The 18,808-nt window shown below is 39.1% G+C and overlaps 2 pseudogenes; one reads left to right on the top strand and one right to left on the bottom strand.

The window, feature by feature from the left end:
• LOC148006693 (60 kDa heat shock protein, mitochondrial-like) overlaps positions 1-14,690 on the top strand; it is a 111,041-nt pseudogene extending 96,351 nt beyond the window's left edge.
• A 1,093-nt stretch (positions 14,691-15,783) lies between these two features.
• Positions 15,784-16,943, bottom strand: Pbk-ps1 (PDZ binding kinase, pseudogene 1; annotated as a pseudogene).
• Between the last annotated feature and the right edge of the window lie 1,865 nt (positions 16,944-18,808).

The raw sequence follows: 18,808 nt of genomic DNA, 5'->3' as shown, positions 1-18,808 counted from the left end.
CACAAACACACACATACACACACACACACCACCACCACCCCCACAACCACCACCACCACCACCACCCCCACCACCACCACCACCACCACCACCACCACCACCACCACTACCACCACCACCATCACCATCACCAACATCAAAATACCAGGAGTCAATGTTTAGTGTCATGGATATCACTCAATATCAGTGGTCTAAATTCTTCAATAAAATGACACAGATTAACAGAATGAATGCAAAAAGAGGCTCCAGCCTTTTGCTGCATACAAGAAACATATTTCAATATCAAGGATAAATATATATTATACCAAGGTAAAGTTTGGAAAAAGATATTCCAAACAAATGGACCTAAGAAGCAAGCTAACAATATAAACTTCAAACCAAAATTAACCAAGAGAGATGGGGAAGAACACCACCAACATGACATTTCAATTCTCAACACCTATACCACAAACACAAGGGCACCTACTTTTATAAAAGAAACACTACTATTAGTTATATAGTGTTAGCAATAGTGGGAAAAATACCCTATGTCCAGACAAAACCTAAAGAGAGGAATACTGAAGCAAACACCTGAAAGCTCTAAAACAAGAAGTAAACACACCCAAGAGAGTAGACAGCAAGAAATAATCTGAGGGCTGAGATAAATACTATAGAAACAAAAAATACTATGAAGAATCAATAAAACAAAGAGTTGGTTCTTTGACAAAATCAACAAGTCAGATAAGATCTTATTCAAGCTAACTAAAAGAAGGAGAGTGATTATTAAAAATAACAAAATCAAAAGGAAATGGGAACATAACAACAGACACAGAAAATCCAGAAAATCATGAATGGATAATTCTTTCAATGGATACTCATTTCAAATTTAAATCATTATCAGATAAACAATTCAAAAACTTATAACCCCTAGTGAAATAGAGTCATGACAAATTTTCCAAACCACCAGCAACAGAACACTATTACTCTTTGTCCACATTTTCACTAACATGTGCTGTCACCTGAGTTTTTTTTTCTCCATCTGTATTAAATTGGGTATTTCTTATTTAAATATCAAATGTTATTCCCTTTTTCGGTTTGCAAGCCAACATCCCCCTAACCCCTCCTACCCCCCTTCTATATGGGTGTTTCCCTCCCCGTCCTCCCCGCATTCCCGCCCTCCCCCCCAAGAATTTCTTTTACTGGGAGTCCAGCCTCAACAGGACCAAGAGCTTCCCCTTCCACTGGTGCCCTTACTAGGCTATTCATTGCTACCTATGCAGTTGGAGCCCAGGGTCAGTCCATGTATAGTCTGCATAGTGGCTTAGTCCCTCGAAGCTCTGGTTGGATGGCACTGTTGTTCATATGCTGTCTCAAGCTCCTTCAGCTCTTTCAGTCCTTTCTCTGATTCCTTCAACCGGGGTCCCATTCTCTGCCATATTCTGGCTGTGTCTCTCAGAAGAGATCTACATTCAGTCCCTGTCAGCCTACACGTCTTTGCTTCATCCATCTAGTTTGGTGGCTGTATATATATATGGGCCACATGTGGGGCAGGCTCTGAATGGGCGTTCCTTTAGCCTCTGTTCTAAACTTTGTCTCCCTATCCCCTCCTAAGGGTATCCTTCTTCCCCTTTTAAAGAAGGAGTGAAGCATCTGCATTTTGGTCATCCTTGTTGAGTTTCATGTGTTCTGTGTATCTAGGGTGATTTGAGCATTTGGGCTAATATCCACTTATCAATGAATGCATACCATGTGTGTTTTTCTGTGATTGGGTTACCTCACTCAGGATGATATTTTCCAGTTCCATCCATTTGCCTATGAATTTCATAAAGTCATTGTTTTCGATAGCTGAGTAGTATTCCATTGTGTATCTGTACCACATTTTCTGTATCCATTCCTCTGTTGAAGGGCATCTGGGTTCTTTCAAGCTTCTGGCTATTATAAATGAGGCTGCTAGGAACATAGTGGAGCACGTGTCTTTGTTATATGTTGGGGCATCTTTTGGGTATATGCCCAAGAGAGGTATAGCTGGGTCCTCAGGTAGTGCAATGTCCAATTTTCTGAGGAACCTCCAGACTGATTTCCAGAATGGTTGTACCAGTTTCCAATCCCACCAACAATGGAGGAGTGTTCCTCTTTCTCCACATCCTTGCCAGCATCTGCTGTCACCGGAGTTTTTGACCTTAGCCATTCTGACTGGTGTGAGGTGGAATCTCAGGGTTGTTTTGATTTGCATTTCCCTTATGACTAAAGATGTTGAGCATTTCTTTAGGTGCTTGTCTTCTCTTTGTTGCAAAACAGATTAGTTTCTTGCTTTCTCTAGGGTGTTGCTTGCCTCCTTGTGTTGGGCTTTACCATTTATTACCCTATGTAGGGCTGGATTTGTAGAAAGATATTGTGTAAATTTCGTTTTGTCATGGATTATCTTGGTTTCTCCATCTATGTTAATTGAGAGTTTTGCTGGATACAGTAACCTAGGCTGGCATTTGTGTTCTCTTAGGGTCTGTATGACATCTGTCTAGGATCTTCTGGCTTTCATCGTCTCTGGTGAGAAGTCTGGTGTGATTCTGATAGGTCTGCCTTTATATGTTAATTGACCTTTTTCCCTTACTGCTTTTAATATTCTTTCTTTATTTTGTGTGTTTGGTGTTTCGACTATTATGTGACAGGAGGAGTTTCTTTTCTGGCCCAATCTATTTGGAGTTCTGTAGGCTTCTTGTATGTTATGGGCATCTCTTACTTTAGGTTATGGAAGTTTTCTTCTATGATTTTGTTGAAGATATTTACTGGTCCTTCGAGTTGGGAGTCTTCACTCTCTTCTATACCTATTATCCTTAGGCTTGATCTTCTCATTGTGTACTGGATTTCCTGCATGTTTTGAGTTAGTAGCTTTTTCCGTCTTACATTATCTTTGACCATTGTGTTTATGTTTTCTATGGAATCTTCTGCTCCTGAGATTCTCTCTTCTATCTCTTGTATTCTGTTGGTGATGCTTGGTTTCCTGTATCCAGGGTTGTCTCCCTTTGTGCTTTCTTTATTGTTTCTATTTCCATTTTCAATTCCTTTACCTGTTTGATTGTGTTTCTCTGTAATTCTTTCAGGGATTTTTGTACTTAGTCTCTAAGGGCTTCTACTTGTTTACTTGTGTTTTTCTGCCTTTATCTAAGGGAGTTCTTTATGTCTGTCTTGAAGTCCTCCATCATCATGATTGAATGTGATTTTAAATCTAGATCTTGCTTTTCTGGTGTGTTTGGATATTCAATGTTTGCTTTGGGGGGAGAATTGGGCTCTGATGATGCCAAGTAGTCTTGGTTTCTGTTGCTTGGGTTTCTGCGCTTACTCTCACCATCAGGTTGTCTCTGGTGTTACCTTGTTCTGCTATTTCTGACAGTGGCTAGATCGTCCTATAGGCCTGTGTGTCAGGAATGCTGTAGATCTGTTGTCCTGTTCTCTTTCAGCCAGTTATGGGAACAGAGTGTTCTGCTTTCAGGCATGTAGTCGTTCCTGTCCACTGGCTTTCAGCTGTTCCTGTGGGCATGTGTCCTGAGTTCCGGCAGGTCACTTGGAGCAGAAAAGTTGGACTTACTTCTGGTCTTGGGCTTGAAGTCACTCCTCAGGGCTAGGCCTGCCCCTACTTCTGGGTCCCTGTGCACAGAGGGCCCAAATGGCACTAGTTTTTTTCCTCTGGAGTCAGAAATGTGGGTAGAGAGTAATCTCCTCTGGTTTCCCAGGCGTGTCTGCACCTCTGAAAGTCTAGCTCTCCCTCTCACAGGATTTAGGTGCATGGAGCTGTTTGGGTATGTTCAGATCCGGTCGCAGTCATCACCTGAGTTTTTTTTTTATCTTAGCCATTCTAAATGGTGTAAAGTGAAGTCTCAGGATCATTTTGATTTGCATTTCCCTGATCATTTCGAACATTTCTTTAAGTGATTTTTAGCAATTGGAGATTCTTCTGATGTGGATTCTCTTGTCAATCTGACACACAAATGCATCACCTCAAGTAATAAATTTTCCTTTCTTGTTTGTTCCCAAGATCTTATGCTTATATATTATAAGATAAAATACAGTACAATTTTGCAAGTACCATAATCTTTAAATTTTAGCAAACTTTAAAGGCCAATGATCTTGTTTAAAACACCCAAAGTCATAACTGTAGAATCAAAGTAAATTTAAACCTTTCTTATTCCAAGAGGGAACAACTTTTGGACAGTAATAAGCAAATCAAATTACAATGAAAAATTCAGTATTTTAAGTAACTCAATGTCTGACATTTGAGATTCACACTTTAGCATCTGATTCCAAAGGGCTCTGTTAGTCTGTTGGTCCTCCTTCTCTAGCTCTACCATCTGTAACACACACACACACACACACACACACACACACACACACACACGAGAGAGGGTATTGCAGAACTACCACTCCCTTTGGCATGAGTTTCGAAGTTCTTGCATCTCCAGTATCTTGGTGACTCCACTGAACTAAGTCTGCATCTTATGTCAATGCTTCTCTCGGTCTTCCTTCATAGTCTCCACCCCTACTATATGGTGCCAGGACACTGCCTCTTTGCCACAACACTATCAATCTTACAGCATTCATAGTAACAATTAACACCATGTGAATGACTCTCAATTCTTAAACATGTAGTTAAAATGCTTGAAGTTACCAGTTTTATTTTGTTTTGTTTTTCTCTAATGAGTTATTTTCTTAAATTCCTAAATTCTTAAGTTCTTTAATTGAACAGGACTCAAGGAAACGAAGCTGCTCAAAAGCATATCCACACCCAAACCATTTGGAGTCTGTGAAACAAACACAGGGATAACCCAAATGCTTTCAGTGCATTTATTTTCTTAAAAGCTCGATTTTTACATAAGCACATGGTGACACCCTTTATGCTGCTTCCTTTCCCCTTTCTCATGTTCCCTCCTTAAACAAGTCTTCTCTTGTTCTATTGTCATTGAGTTTGTCTAATTTGTCCGTGTATCCTTGTCCTTGTCTATTTTATAGAAATGTTATGAAAGTCTTGCACCCTAGTCTATCACTTTAATCTGTGTAGTTTGTTCTCATTTACCAAATTCTCTTCCTGCCTGTTGGTGACCAGTAGCATAACTGGTTAGTTCAGGAAGACCTAGCTCACTCATTCAACACATATGGCAAAATGATAATTATGTTTTACTCCTATTACTGAGAAAATGTAGCCCCTCATTACCACTATTGACTCAGTGAACATTCACTGATGGTAAATACCTTTCTGACAATATGTGCCTAATGAGACCTGGACAGGAATGATAAGCACACCATTAACCTTTGAAGTCATTGAAATGGTAGAACCAAAAATTATCATTTGTAAAATGGTGTGGCAGTGCTTTACGGATCATTTCACTTAGCGATCACTCTTAAGGAAGTAGGTTAGAACCTTAAGAAGTTTAGGTTTTTGTTTTTTGTTTTGTTTTGTTTCTTGTTAAAAACAACTAAGCAAACAGATTACAATAATTTATAAGTCCTCATTTTCTTCTATAAAGAGTTCAGACCCTTTTTGTTGGTTTAAATGTAAGAACACATAGTAGTAAGAATGAATTTCTCCTAACTGTGCAGATAAACTGCCATGGAAACAAAATGAAATGTATTTACTTTTTAATAATGCTCTTGTGAATAATGTTCCTCCAAATTTTGCATGTATTATTTTTTTCCAAAAGATTGTTTGCTTTGTTCTAGTAGAAAGGCAGAGAATGTCATTCACATCTGGTTATTTGGAATTCTTCTATGTGAACATTAATTACTGTGATTATTTCCTTTATGACTTTTTCATATTCTTTGCCATTCTCCTATCTCTTTCACATTGCTAGCAGCCCCTCTTTTATTCTCATGCTACCTTACTGAAGCTTTTTGACAATTGGTGTGTTAGCCCTATGGAAACAGCCATGAAGACCCTTGTTTATTATGTGACAGATGTTGCGTTTACAAGAAGGTTAAGAATATTGTGTTTTCATCAATGCAGAAGCTCCTCTGTTGGCTTTTGACTTGCAGGAGATTTTTAAATTTCCCCAGTTGGTTTGATATGCAACCTAGATCCAAGACCAGTGTTTTTGAAGCACAAATGGTAGTCTGTTGTGGTAATTATTAGAAATCCCAGGCTGGTGCTTCTACAACATCTTTGACTGTTTATGTTCCTGGATGAAAGACATGCAGCCTTTATATTTTTAATATGCTTTAGGCAGCACAATAGCTGTTCAGCTGCCTACCCTCCATGATGCTAGAATCTATTCTCCTATTGACAAACCCGAGTTATTACTCTATTTACTGTGTTCCATCTGGGCTGCGCTTACCTCCAATTGGCCAGCCTACATGGTCATGTTTTTATGACTCAGCTATCACATGGTGGCCCTCCTTCTCCTTCCTACACATTCTTCTTCCATGGCAATTTCTTCTTCCTTTTCCTCCTCATGATTCTCTCTTCCCAAGCCTGTGAAACTTCAACCCCACCTATGTATCGTCTGCCTAGTGATTGGCTATTGGCATCTTAATTACTAATCACAATAACTGGGGGAAGGGTCACTCAATGTCTTACTGCACACTCTTTCATCTTTGGGGTAACCAGTCTTGGAGACCCCAAATTAGCATTAGAATACAAGCACCATTAGGATAATTTTTGGTATTACCTTCAGCAGGGACACCTTTGGTACCTGTTGCTGTGGCAACGGCCATACATTCACAGAAGACCTTTTGGTTCAATTCGCAACTCCACCTGGGAGTAGTTACATCATATTCCAAATGAAAGGCAGACAGCTTCTGCGCTCTCTCTCTCTCTCTCTCTCTCTCTCTCTCTCTCTCTCTCTCTCCCCTCTCTCTTTCTCTTTTTCTCTTCTTTTTCTTGCCCCTTCCCCTTGTCTCATTCTCCCATTAAATCTCTCCACATGGAACCTTGTTGGTTTGGTGTGCTGTATCCAGATGGGCATGAGCCAATATTTCACAACAGTGAGACTTTTAATAACAACACTAACCCGCCACAATAGTCTATGAGTTAGTTTTGCTCTGGCGTGTATGGATAAGCAGGCTGTTAAGATTTGTTTGTTTTTCTTTTTTTTCAGTATTCGATTATTTTTTGTTTATTGCATATTTTATTTATTTACATTTCAAATGTTATTTCTGTCCCAGGTTGCCCCTCCAGAAATCCCTATCCCATTCCTCCACTCCCTGCTTCTATTAGGGTGCTCTTCCACTCCTGACTACCCCACCCTGGCATTCCTCTACACTGGGGTATCCCCCCTTCACAGGACCAAGGGCCTCTACTCCCATTGATGTCTTACAAGGCCATCCTCTGCTACATATGCAGCTCCATTGGTTGTTTAGTCCCTGGGAGTTCTGGGCTATCAGGTTGGTTAATATTGCTGCTCTTCCTATGGGGTTGGAAACTCTTTCAGCTCCTTTAGTCCTTTCGATAATTTCTCCTTTGGGAATGCTGTGTTCAGTCCAATGGTCAGCTTCAAGTATCTGCCTCTGTATTTGTCTGGCTCTGACAGAGCCTCTCAAGAGACACTTTTATCAGGCTCCTGTAAACAAGCAATTCTTGGCATCCACAATAGGTTTGTTGTCTGTATATGGGATGGATCCCCAGATGAGGATGTTTCTGGATAGCCTTTCCTTCAGTATCTGCTCCACACTTTGCCTGTGTATTTCCTTCCATGAGTATTTTGTTCCCCTTTCTAAGAAGGACTGAAGCATCCACACTTTGGTCTTCCTTCTTCTTGAGCTAAATATGGTCTGTGAATTGTATCTTGGGTAATCCGAGCTTTTGGGCTTATTAGTAAGAGCATACCAAGTATGCTTTTTGTGACTGGGTTACCTCACTCAGGATGATATTTTCTAGTTCCACTCATTTGCCTATTAATTTCATGAAGTCATTGTTTTTGATAGCTGAGTCATACTCCATTGTGTAAATGTACCACATTTTCTATATCCATTCCTCTGTTGAAGGTCATCTGTTTTTTTTCCAGCTTCTGGCTATTATAAATAAGACTGCTATGAACATAGTGGAGCATGTGTCTTTGTTGTATTTTGGAGCATATTTTGGATATATGCTCAGAAGAGGTATAACTGGGTCCTCAGGTAGTGGAATGTCCAATTTTCTGAGGAACCTCCAAACTGATTTCCAGAGTGGTTGTACCAGTTTGCAATCCCACCAATAATGGAGGAGTGTTCCTCTTTCTCCACATCCTCGCCAGCATCTGTTTTTTGATCTTAGCCATTCTGATTGGTGTGACATGGATTCTTAGGATTGTTTTGATCTGAATCTCCTTGATAACCAAGGATGTTGAGCCTTCCTTTAGTTACTTCTCGATATTCCTCAGCTGACAATTCTTTGTTTAGCTCTGTACCCCATTTTTAATAGGGTTATTTGGCTCCCTGGAGTCAAACTTCTTGAGTTCTTTGTATATTTTGGATATTAGTGCTCTATCCGATGTAGGATTGGTAAAGATCTTTTCCCAATCTGTTGGTTGCCATTTTGTACTAATGACAGTGTCTTTTGCCTTACAGAAGCTTTGTAGTTTTATGAGGTCCCTTTTGTCAATTCTTGATCTTAGAGCATAAGTCATTGGTGCTCTGTTCAGGAAAATTTCCCCTGTGCTTTACCAATCCTACATCTGATAGATGTATGCTCACGGTCTTGAGGTCCAAGACAAGGTAATTTCTTAATTCATTTTTATAAGATGTCATGCATAATGTTTTAATGTTTGTATTAGTTTAGTAAGAATCTATAAAAAATGAGAAAAAAGAAACAAAATTTGAAGTTTAAGGAACTAAAGAAGTTAACACAACAATACTTCCCCTGAACTACAGCAACTTGTCACAATGTTTGGAATATGCGTGTTTCTACTTGTGGAACTCCTGAGGAACTATTTGAGCTCCTTAAGACATGATTCATCCTTGTTTTTCCTATGACCTTTGTAGACTGTGAGTAGCAGCAGTTTTGTGGATCATTTCTACGCTATAACTTAGAGACTCTTCCCCTGTAGCTATGAGGTACATATGTTTTCTTCTGTTCTATGTCCATGTCAGGAACTCTAGGCCGTGTTGTGGGTTGCTCCATTCATCTGTGGAACTTTGAGTGCATGTTCATCATGAAAACTGGTGAGTGCATATCTAGAGCCTTGTTTGCACTGCTTTTCATTCTCAGAATGAAAACTCAAATGCCTGCAACTGAGTCACACCTCTGTCCATTTAAGACTTTATCAGGATACTAACCTTTCTGTGTTTCTGTTTCTTCTTTAGAAAATAAAAAAGTAGACTTTCATATGAATATTTCATGTGGATTTGGGGAGTAATGAAAAGGAATTTATGATTGAAAAGCATTCTATACTGCTTACTGATGGCAACCATGCTCCAAATGCCTAGCCATGCTTTTTAGACGGACACCTTTAATATTTTAATAAAACTGAAAATGTCAGTGATATTTCATCCATCTTAAAGGAGCAGAGACTAAGTCCAATATTATTGAAGGGATGGATAATGAATAGAAATCAAACACTCTCCTCCTCTTCCTCTACCTCCTCCTCTTCCTCTACCTCCTTTCCTTCCTTCCTTTTAGTTCTCTTGGACAGGGTAGCTCTAGGTCAGTCTTAAACTCCTAGCATAACTAAGAACAGGTTATAACTCTTGGTACTCCTGCCTCTACTTCACAAGTGTTGTGACTGTGAATTTAGCATATGCTGTCGTGCCTGGCCCCAGAATCTAAATTTTAATACTTATTGCACCTAGTGACCTAAAGTATTACAGTCAGTTGCAATGTTTCCTATTTTACCCATTGCTCAATAATGATGAGTCCATTGTCCAATTTTAAGAATAGACATGAAGTCAGAGTGGTAGGATTTCATCATTGCTTATGTAAACATGGGAAAGTCTCCAAAGCTTTATGGAGTTGAAATTTTCACTTACAAAATGAGACTTAAGATTAAATATAAAACATATGTACCAGAACCCCTCATCCAGATGGAATCCTCTCTATGGATATTAATCTATCCTCTTTCACATGCAATTATAGTGTTATCGTCTGGATATTATCATTTCATAGAAACCCAGAGGAATATAACAAAGCTCACAGCTTCCATTACAGACTCTAGGTTAAGGAGAGAGGAAAGACTCAGGTTTCTACCCACTCTGAGAAAGGAAATAATATGTGTACATACAATATCTTCAGACCAAGTTTCAGCACAAGTTCACGCATTCAGGCTAAAGAACTATTTTACTTTGAAAGTACACAGAGAGTATCTTAATTAGAACTGACTGTTCTTTTTGAAGGGCCTGCAAACAGGCCCAAGCATCACAAACATGTGGCCAGTGGGTCTTGCCCCACCCCCTTTCCTCTTCCTTGCTAAAGCATTAGGTTTCTAAGTACTTCCACATTTCTAAAGCTATCCAGCAAGATCCATTTTCTTATTTGGAAGCTTCCTTATGCCTGACTCATTCCTGAACCTGCCCACCAAGGTCCAGTTTCCAAGCTTCATTATTTAGCTATACAGGTTAACATGTCCAATCAGGATTTACCAACTCAATCTAGCACAGATCTCTCTTTCTTCTTCTTAAAAAAAACAAAAAACAAAAAACATTTATTTATTTACTTATTTATTTTTACATTCCAGATTTTATTCCCCTCCCAGTCCACTTCCCTGAGAGTTCCATATTCCATACCTCCACCCCGCCACCTGCCCTCCCCGTGTCCCCCTCATCCCACAACCCTGTCTCCACAAGGATGTCCACACCCTACCCGCCCCACCAGACCTCCAAACTTCCTGGAACCTCCAGTCTCTTGAGGATTAGGTTCATCTTCCTTGACTGAACCCAGACCCAGGAGTCCTCTTCTGTATATGTGTTGGAGGCCTTATCTCAGCTAGTGTATGCTGACAGGTTGGTGATCCAGTGTCTGAGAGGTCTCAGGGATCCAGGTTAATTGAGACTGCTGGTCCTCCTACAGAGTTGACTGCCTCCTTAGCTTCCTCCAGCTTTTCCCTAATTCAACCAGAGAGGTCAGCAGCTTCTGTTCATTGGTTGGGTGCACATATTTGCATCTGATTCTTTCAGCTGTTTCTTGGGTCTTTTGGAGAGCAGTAACAATAGGTCCCTTTTTGTGAACTCCCCATAGCTTCAGTAATGGTGTCAGGTCTTGGGGCTTCCCCTTGAGCTGGTACCCACTTTCGGCCTCTTCCCAATGTCACCTGTTTCTATGCTTTCTGCTAGCCCTTAGGGCTTCAGTCCTTTTCTCCCACCCAATACCAGATCATGTTCCCCTCTCCCTGCATACTCTTTCTTTCACCTGTCCCTCCATCCCTCCCCCCTTGTGGTTGCTTTCTTCTCCCTCCCAAGTGGAACTGATGTGTTCCCACTTGGGCCTTTCAGCTTGTTGACTTTTTTGAGTTCTGTGGACTGTATCTTGGTTATTCTGTACTTTTTTTTTTGGCTAATACCTTCTTATTGATGAGAACATACCATGCATGTTGTATCTTAGTTACCTCATTCAGGATGACATTTTATAGTTCCATCCATTTGCCTGCAAAACTCAGGATGTCCTCGTTCTTAATAGCTGAATAGTATTCCATTGTGTAAATGAACCACATTTTCTGTATCCATTCTTCTGTCATGGGACAAAATCTAGAAAAGAGATCAGGAATTACAGATGTAAGTATCACCAACAAAAAACAAGAGATAGAAGAGAGAATCTCAGATGTAGAAAATATGGTAGAAGAGATTGAAACAACGGTTAAAGAAAATTCAAAACATAATAATCTCTTAACCCCAAACATCCAGGAAATTCAGGACACAATGGAAAGACCAAATTTAAGAATAATCAGAATAGAGGAGAATGAAGATTTCTGGCTCACAGGACCTGAACACTTTTTCAACAAAATCATAGTTTTCCAACCTAAAGAAAGAGATGGCCATAATGGTACAAGAAGCCTACAGAACACCAAATAAATGAGACCAGAAAAGAAAATCCTCTCATCCCATAATAGTTAAAACACATAATATAAAGAACAAAGAAAGAATATTAAAGGCTGCAAGGGAAAAGGCCCAACTCACATACAAAGGAGGACATATCAGAATTATATCAGACTTCTCAATAGAGATTATGAAAGCCAGAAGAGCTTGGTCAGAGGTCATGCAGACTCTTTTATTCTTCTTCAAACCACTCTTTCAGAGACACCTGCTGTTGCCTTTGTCTGATCAAAAAGCAGGACCCACCCACCCCCAAGTATCTCTGAGGTAATCAATCTCCTTTGTGTTGTGAAATTGATGGCTGGGTTTGTTCTGTGCTGACTCTGAGGCCCCTTCACTTTCCTTCCAGTTCAATATCTGTTTCACTAAAACAAGGCTGGAAAATGGAAACAGATGAAGTTAATACTAACTTAGAGGAGAAAATATATATGCAAATAATTTCTTAAATTTTTTTATATATAATTCTCAGAACCTAGGTAAGTGTTTGGAGGGCAACTGAAAGGAATGTAAGAAGTAAATGGGAAAAAGGCTCATGCAAAAATTCTTTTAATAATTTGTGATTAAAATAAGTAGCCACAGTTTCATGCAGTATTCAGTTAATGTCAAGAAAATTAATAGAAGAGTTTATAAATTTAATATTCATTGCTACCTTGATTAGATTTAAAATCATTATAAAGCATATTTCTGGGTGTGTCTTTGATAATGCTTCTCAGAAAAGTTTACTGAAAAAGAAGATACAATCTGAACATGGATGGCACTGTTATTATTGGTGTGGTGCTAGACTGAACAGAGTGGAGAAAATGAGTTTAAATTTCTCTACTTCTTGATAGCAAACACAATGTTGCTCTCTGGTTGCCATGACTTCATATAATCTCAAACTGTGAGCCAAAATAAATCCACCTTTTCTTGAACTTCTCATGTCAGATATTTTTGCAACAAAAGGAAAGTAACTAATATAATAACCTTTAGGGCCCTCACACATCACCAATAGCCTGCCTCCCCATGTGCTCCTACTGCTGCACTGCAGAAATGCTTCGCCTACTCTGTTCTTCACCAGCTGAGATCAGAGTCCTGGATATTTATTTCTCATCTCACTTGGATCTATGCTTAAATTGCAAAATCTGGTGTGAATGTTCAGACTGTAATGCCTTAATGTGTAGACCTTTTAGTCAATGTTATAGCTGTTAAAATTGGTCCACAGGGAAGGACAGTAACTATTGAGTAAACTTAGGGAGTTCCAGAGTAATAGAAGATGGGGTCCTGGTTGCAAAGTTAATTAATTTAAAGAATAAGTTCAAAAATATTGGAACTAAACTTGTTCAAAATGTTACCAAAAACACACATGAAGAGTCTGGGGATCACACTACCACTGCTGCTGTTCTAGCATGTTCTACAGCCATGGAGGGCTTTGAGAAGGTCAGGAAAGGGGTCAATCCAGTAGAAATCTGGAGAGATTATGTTGGTTGTTGATACTGTAATTGCCTAACTTAAAATACAATCTAAGCCTGTGACATCCCCTGAGGAACTTGTTCAGGTTGTTACAGTTCCTGAAAATGGAGACAGACATTGTAAATAAAATTTCTGAAACAATGAAAGAGATTGGAAGAAAGAGTGTCATCACAGTAAAGGATGGAAAGCCCCTGAATAATGAGTTAGAAATTGGTGAAGCATGAAGTTTGATGAAAGATATTTTTCCATATTTTAATGACACATCAAAAGATGACAAATGTGATCAAATGAAAAATCCAAGATGCCTATTTTTTGTTGAGTGAAAAGAAAATTTCTAGTGTCCCATTCATTGTACCTGCTCTTGAAATTGGCAATGCTTATTGGAAGTCCTTGGTCATAATTGCTGAAGATAATGATGGAAAAGCTATACGTTCCCTGGTTTTGAACATGCTTAAGTTTGCACCTCAGGTTGTAGTCATCAGAGCTCTAGGGTTTGGAGACAATAGGCAGAACCATATGGCTATTGTTTCTGGTGGTATGGTATTTCAAGAAGAAGGGTGAAAACTAGATCTTGAAGATGTTCAAGCCCATGTCTTAAGAAAAAGAATGCATGTGTTGAAGGATCATGTCTTAACCAAAGATGATGACAAGCTTTTGAAAGAAAAAGGTGACAAACTCAAGTTGAAAAATGTATTCAAGAAATCACTGAGCAGCTGGACATCACAACTAGTGAGGATGTAAAGGAAAAGCTGAATGAGAAACTGGCTAACTTTCAGATGGAGTAGCTGTCCTGAAGGCTCAGGGGATATGTGATGTTGAAGTGAATGAGAAGAAAGACAGAGTTTTAGATGCTCTTGATGCTACAAGAAGGCAATATTCTAGGAGGGGTTGTCCTGTCTTGTAGTCATACCAGCCCTAGACTTATTAAAGCATGATAATAAAGATCAGGAAATAGGTATATAATTTATTAAAGAAGCACTCAAATCTCCTTCCATGACTATTAAGAACGACTGTGTTGAAGGATCATTGATAGTTGAGAAAATTTTGCATAGTTCCTCAGACACTGGCATGATGCTATGCTCAGAGATTTTGTGAACATGTGGAAAGGAGAAATCATTGATCCAACAAAGGTTGTTAGAACTACTTTACTGGATGCTGTTGAGATGGCCTTATTGGTAACTACAGCTGAAACTGTAGTAACAGAATTCCTAAAGAAGAAAAGGACCTGGAATCAGCACAGCGAATGGAATGAAAGAGGTATGAGAAGTGTCATGTTCTAATTCCTAAAGTAGTCCTTTGCTCTTATCTATGACAGGAAGCTCAAAGAAGGTTCCTTATCAATAGACTTCAGAGAAGTCACCTGAAGAAAATGACTGAAGAGAGGGGCTGGGTGACTGATCACTATAACCACCATCATTTATTGCTTCTTTTGACAATATATAATTGTTTTCTGCTGTCATTGTTCATGTCTACAGAAAAATTATTTGTATTTTTGAATAAAGACAGTTGTACATTCATGGTATTGGGTGCAAGTGTCAAATACCAGTGTCCTGCTTTTAACTTAAATAACAATGGCGTTGTGACTATTTTGTTACAGTAAAGATTGTAGTGCTGTGTCACCACATGAGAAATGCAGAAGTAGCCTTTCTGTGGCAAGTGAGAATATTTGTGTACAATGTAGAGAAGTATTCAATTAACTGACAACCTATGTGTAACAAAATTTTGTTTGAAATTCAAAAAATAATCTTTAGAAATTGTATAACAAATGACTTTGATCTTTGAAACCTTTCCACTAAAATACTGTCAGGGATTTTCTTACCCTCAGATTGCTTATCACAAATGAGGAAATGCTTGTTTATTGTTACATAACTTTAAAAGACTTAGGATACAGTCAGTAAAAACAAAGTAAATTAGATGCTAAGATGTGGAGAGAGGCAAGACCATAACCAGGGTCTGAGACACCCTGGGAGCTGTGCTTCTGAACCATGCTCTTCTCAAGTTCCAGGGCACATGGGCTGAATGGCAAGTTAAAGGGTGGATACTAGGAGCAGAAAGATTAACATGTACCATATATAGTGAAAAATTTAATAACCCACTAAATAATTGAGAATATCAAAGACCTTTAACAAAGCAATAATCCCTTGATCCTAATTCATTTTAGACAGGGGTCACTAGTGTTTAAATCAGTAGGGACAGCATTTAAATACCTGGAGGGTTTTTTTAAAACCTCACAGACTATCCAGTACAATAAATGGATATGTAAGAAATAACATGTCAGAAAGTTATGCAATTAACTATGTACAATGGTCCTAAAATAAACTACTTCTAGAATCTAGTCATTATAAGTTATATTAACTAAATAAATGCATCTAGTTAACAGTTCCCATACAAATTATACTTCGAGCTTAGACCAGCACAACATTGGCCATCTAGTTCCAAAGCTCAATGATGTGTGTAGCAGATGGGTGATCTTTAGGATCTTCACTAGTACCCACACAAAAGAGTTCAATGACTTTCTGGTAGGATTCATCCACTTTTTCCATATTGATGGGTGACTTCGTCCCCAGAGCTGCATAGTATGCTTCATCATTGAAGTCACTCTCATCAAAGGTTGCATCATCGTCATCACCATCACCACCATCCTCATCCTCATCCTCATCACCATCTGGAAGATTGATGTGTGGAATACATAAAGTCATCATTTCCCACAGAGTAAGGCCAAAAGCAAAATACCTGCCTTGTTAGTAATAAGGTCATTTTCCTCCAATGCTTCCTTGGGTTTCCAGGGCTCAGTATCAATATAACTTGGACCAGGATCAGTCATATTTTCATCCAATGGCAGAGAGACTCCTACATCACAGGTTTTAGTTGTTTCAAAATCACCTTTATTTACAACATTTGAAGACTTTCTGTCTCCATGAGCAGCTTCTTTTCCTGATGCAGATGCTCTCGCCCTCTCACCATGTCCAAAGCAACTCTGAGAATTACAGCTGCTGGAAAAGGTCTTCCACTGTCTTTGTTCTTCTCTTCTATTAAGTCAGTGAGAGACTTTTCATCTCCGTACTCCATAGCAAGGCACATACTACTATCACTGGCTTCAGTAAAAACATGTATCCTACAATGCTTGGATGATTAAGGTTTTTTAAAATCTTAGTTTTTGGGGTTGGGGATTTAGCTCAGTGGTAGAGCGCTTGCCTAGGAAGCGCAAGGCCCTGGGTTCGGTCCCCAGCTCCGAAAAAAAGAACCAAAAAAAAAAAAAAAACCTTAGTTTTTTCAGTTAGTCTTTTCTGATACACAGTTCAATAATGATGATCGCATAAAGGATTTATCTTTTTCATGGCCCAAGGAGAGTGAGATAACCTTCTCAGAGATCTTTTCATTAGGTGAACGCTGACCCCAATCCCAAAGCCAACCTTCTACATAAATGGAGAGGTGGGAATATTTACACATAGAGTCGAACATACTACAATTTTTTTTTCAGATAATTTGGTTGACGTCTTGAAATTATTGATTCCTTCTATTATAACAGTCATGTTGGGTCCATAGTTGCACCCTCAGGTCAAAAGGTGAAAGTGACAAGCTGGCTTAAAGCTGTCTGGACACCTAGTCTACATGCAGGAACAGCTCCTGCCAACTCTAACTGCTGCAGTATTTAGGGCACCAGAAAGACAGCGACCCGCTGGGGGGCACTGGAGTCAGAACTCAAAAGCTGTTAGGTGACTTGCTTCCGAAAGTACAGGAATGGCTCCCTCCCACCAACACTCATAGTAACCTAGGTTCTTTTCTGATAGAACAGTCTCTCCATACCAAACAAGTTCTCTGCTTCTCTGGCAGGCGATGTATTAGGTTCAGTTTAAAACAATCTTCTGAAGGACATAGTGGCACAGACCTGTATTCCTATTTTTAGGAGACTTAAGCATCAGTGTCAGGAGTTCAGGTTCATACTTAACTACACAGCAAGTTAGAGGTAACCCTGGATCCCATGAAACCTGTGTCAAAACAAACAATTTAGCAATAAAGCAGGTTTATAAGGACACCCTCTGTAGGTATAATTACCATGAGCGAAGAGTTTATTTAGGTAGTGACTAAAGAATTATTCTATAATAAGGTGCTCAAGTGTGAGTCAGTTCTATTACTGAGTAGTTTTGTGGAGGATACCAACCTTCTGCTTCCTATCATGTTAACAGATACAATAAACACACATTCTTTCCTGAAGTGCTCTGAAGTTTAAACACTGTGAACAGTGCCAGGTCCATTGATGGCATCCTGAAAGCCACTTTCCCTCAATCTGTGAGGTTTTTTTTACAGCTACTGCTTAGCCATTTAACCTCAAGTAAGTTATTTTTCTTAGTTTGATTTTCTTACTTTTAAAATGCACAGTACCAAGTGCGGAATGAAGGATGTGAGAAGTATACCTCGAACCATGGTTGCACGCATACAGCACAGTTATTTAATTTGTTGCAGCCTCAGTAGTTTGGCTATTCACATACACATTTTATGAATCTTAACACCACCTCTTCATCATGACATAACTACACGTGTGCATACATGTGTGCATTCTCTTCTCTTCTGTATACTGTTAATCATTCAAGAAATGTAAAGAACAAAATTCACTCTGTACCACAGAAGTCACAGTGACAAATGCAATAGGACCTCTAATCTGTTCATTGGTATCCACAAAAAGTAATAAAATTTAGCTACTTTAAATCTCACATGTTATCATAGCTTTACACCATTAATCATAAAACATTTTCGAGTAACTCAAGGAATGAATATTGTAATATTTTCTGTATCATATTGTTATAGGCAATAAAAGTTTGTGAAAATGCTAAAAATTAGTTTTAATTCGGTGATTTGTTTTAAAAAATATTAACTCACTCACTACCCCTTAGAACTCAAATTTGTTAGATCCATGTTTTGGGTAGCAGTTTCATCTGGAGATGAAAACATTCCATTCTGTAGAGAAGCTCCTTAAGACAGAAGGTAAACAATTCAAAACAGCTTCAGGAAGTCTCTGAAGCTGATCAGATTCCCTAGGTCCCACTTTCCTAAGTGTAAACATAAAAATTTCTGATAGTTGGTCTCAGCCAAGTCAGAAATGCACAAAAGATTCTTGAGATTAGAGCACCTGCCTGGAAGAAGCATAATCAAGCTGAGTGGCATAGAAGAGGTTTGGACCAACTGAACCACTTGGAAAGGACAACCTCCAGCCTGTTGAACTGCCTGCAAGTTTTGCACTGTGCTCCCCATTCCCAGCTTTGTTGAGCTGTCATCATGCTAGGATGGGCCTGGGCGATATACCTGTCTCTGATCCACTTCTGCTCCATTAACTAACCCCTTGCTCATATTTCTGTAAGTAACCCCAGTAAAACTCATTGGCTCACAAAATTGGAATTTG

This window comes from Rattus norvegicus, chromosome 2 (assembly GCF_021556685.1).
Source record: "Rattus norvegicus strain SHRSP/BbbUtx chromosome 2, alternate assembly SHRSP_T2T, whole genome shotgun sequence".
Taxonomy (NCBI): domain Eukaryota; kingdom Metazoa; phylum Chordata; class Mammalia; order Rodentia; family Muridae; genus Rattus; species Rattus norvegicus.
Note: the sequence above shows the minus strand (reverse complement) of the source record. Positions and strands in the feature narration are given on the sequence as shown.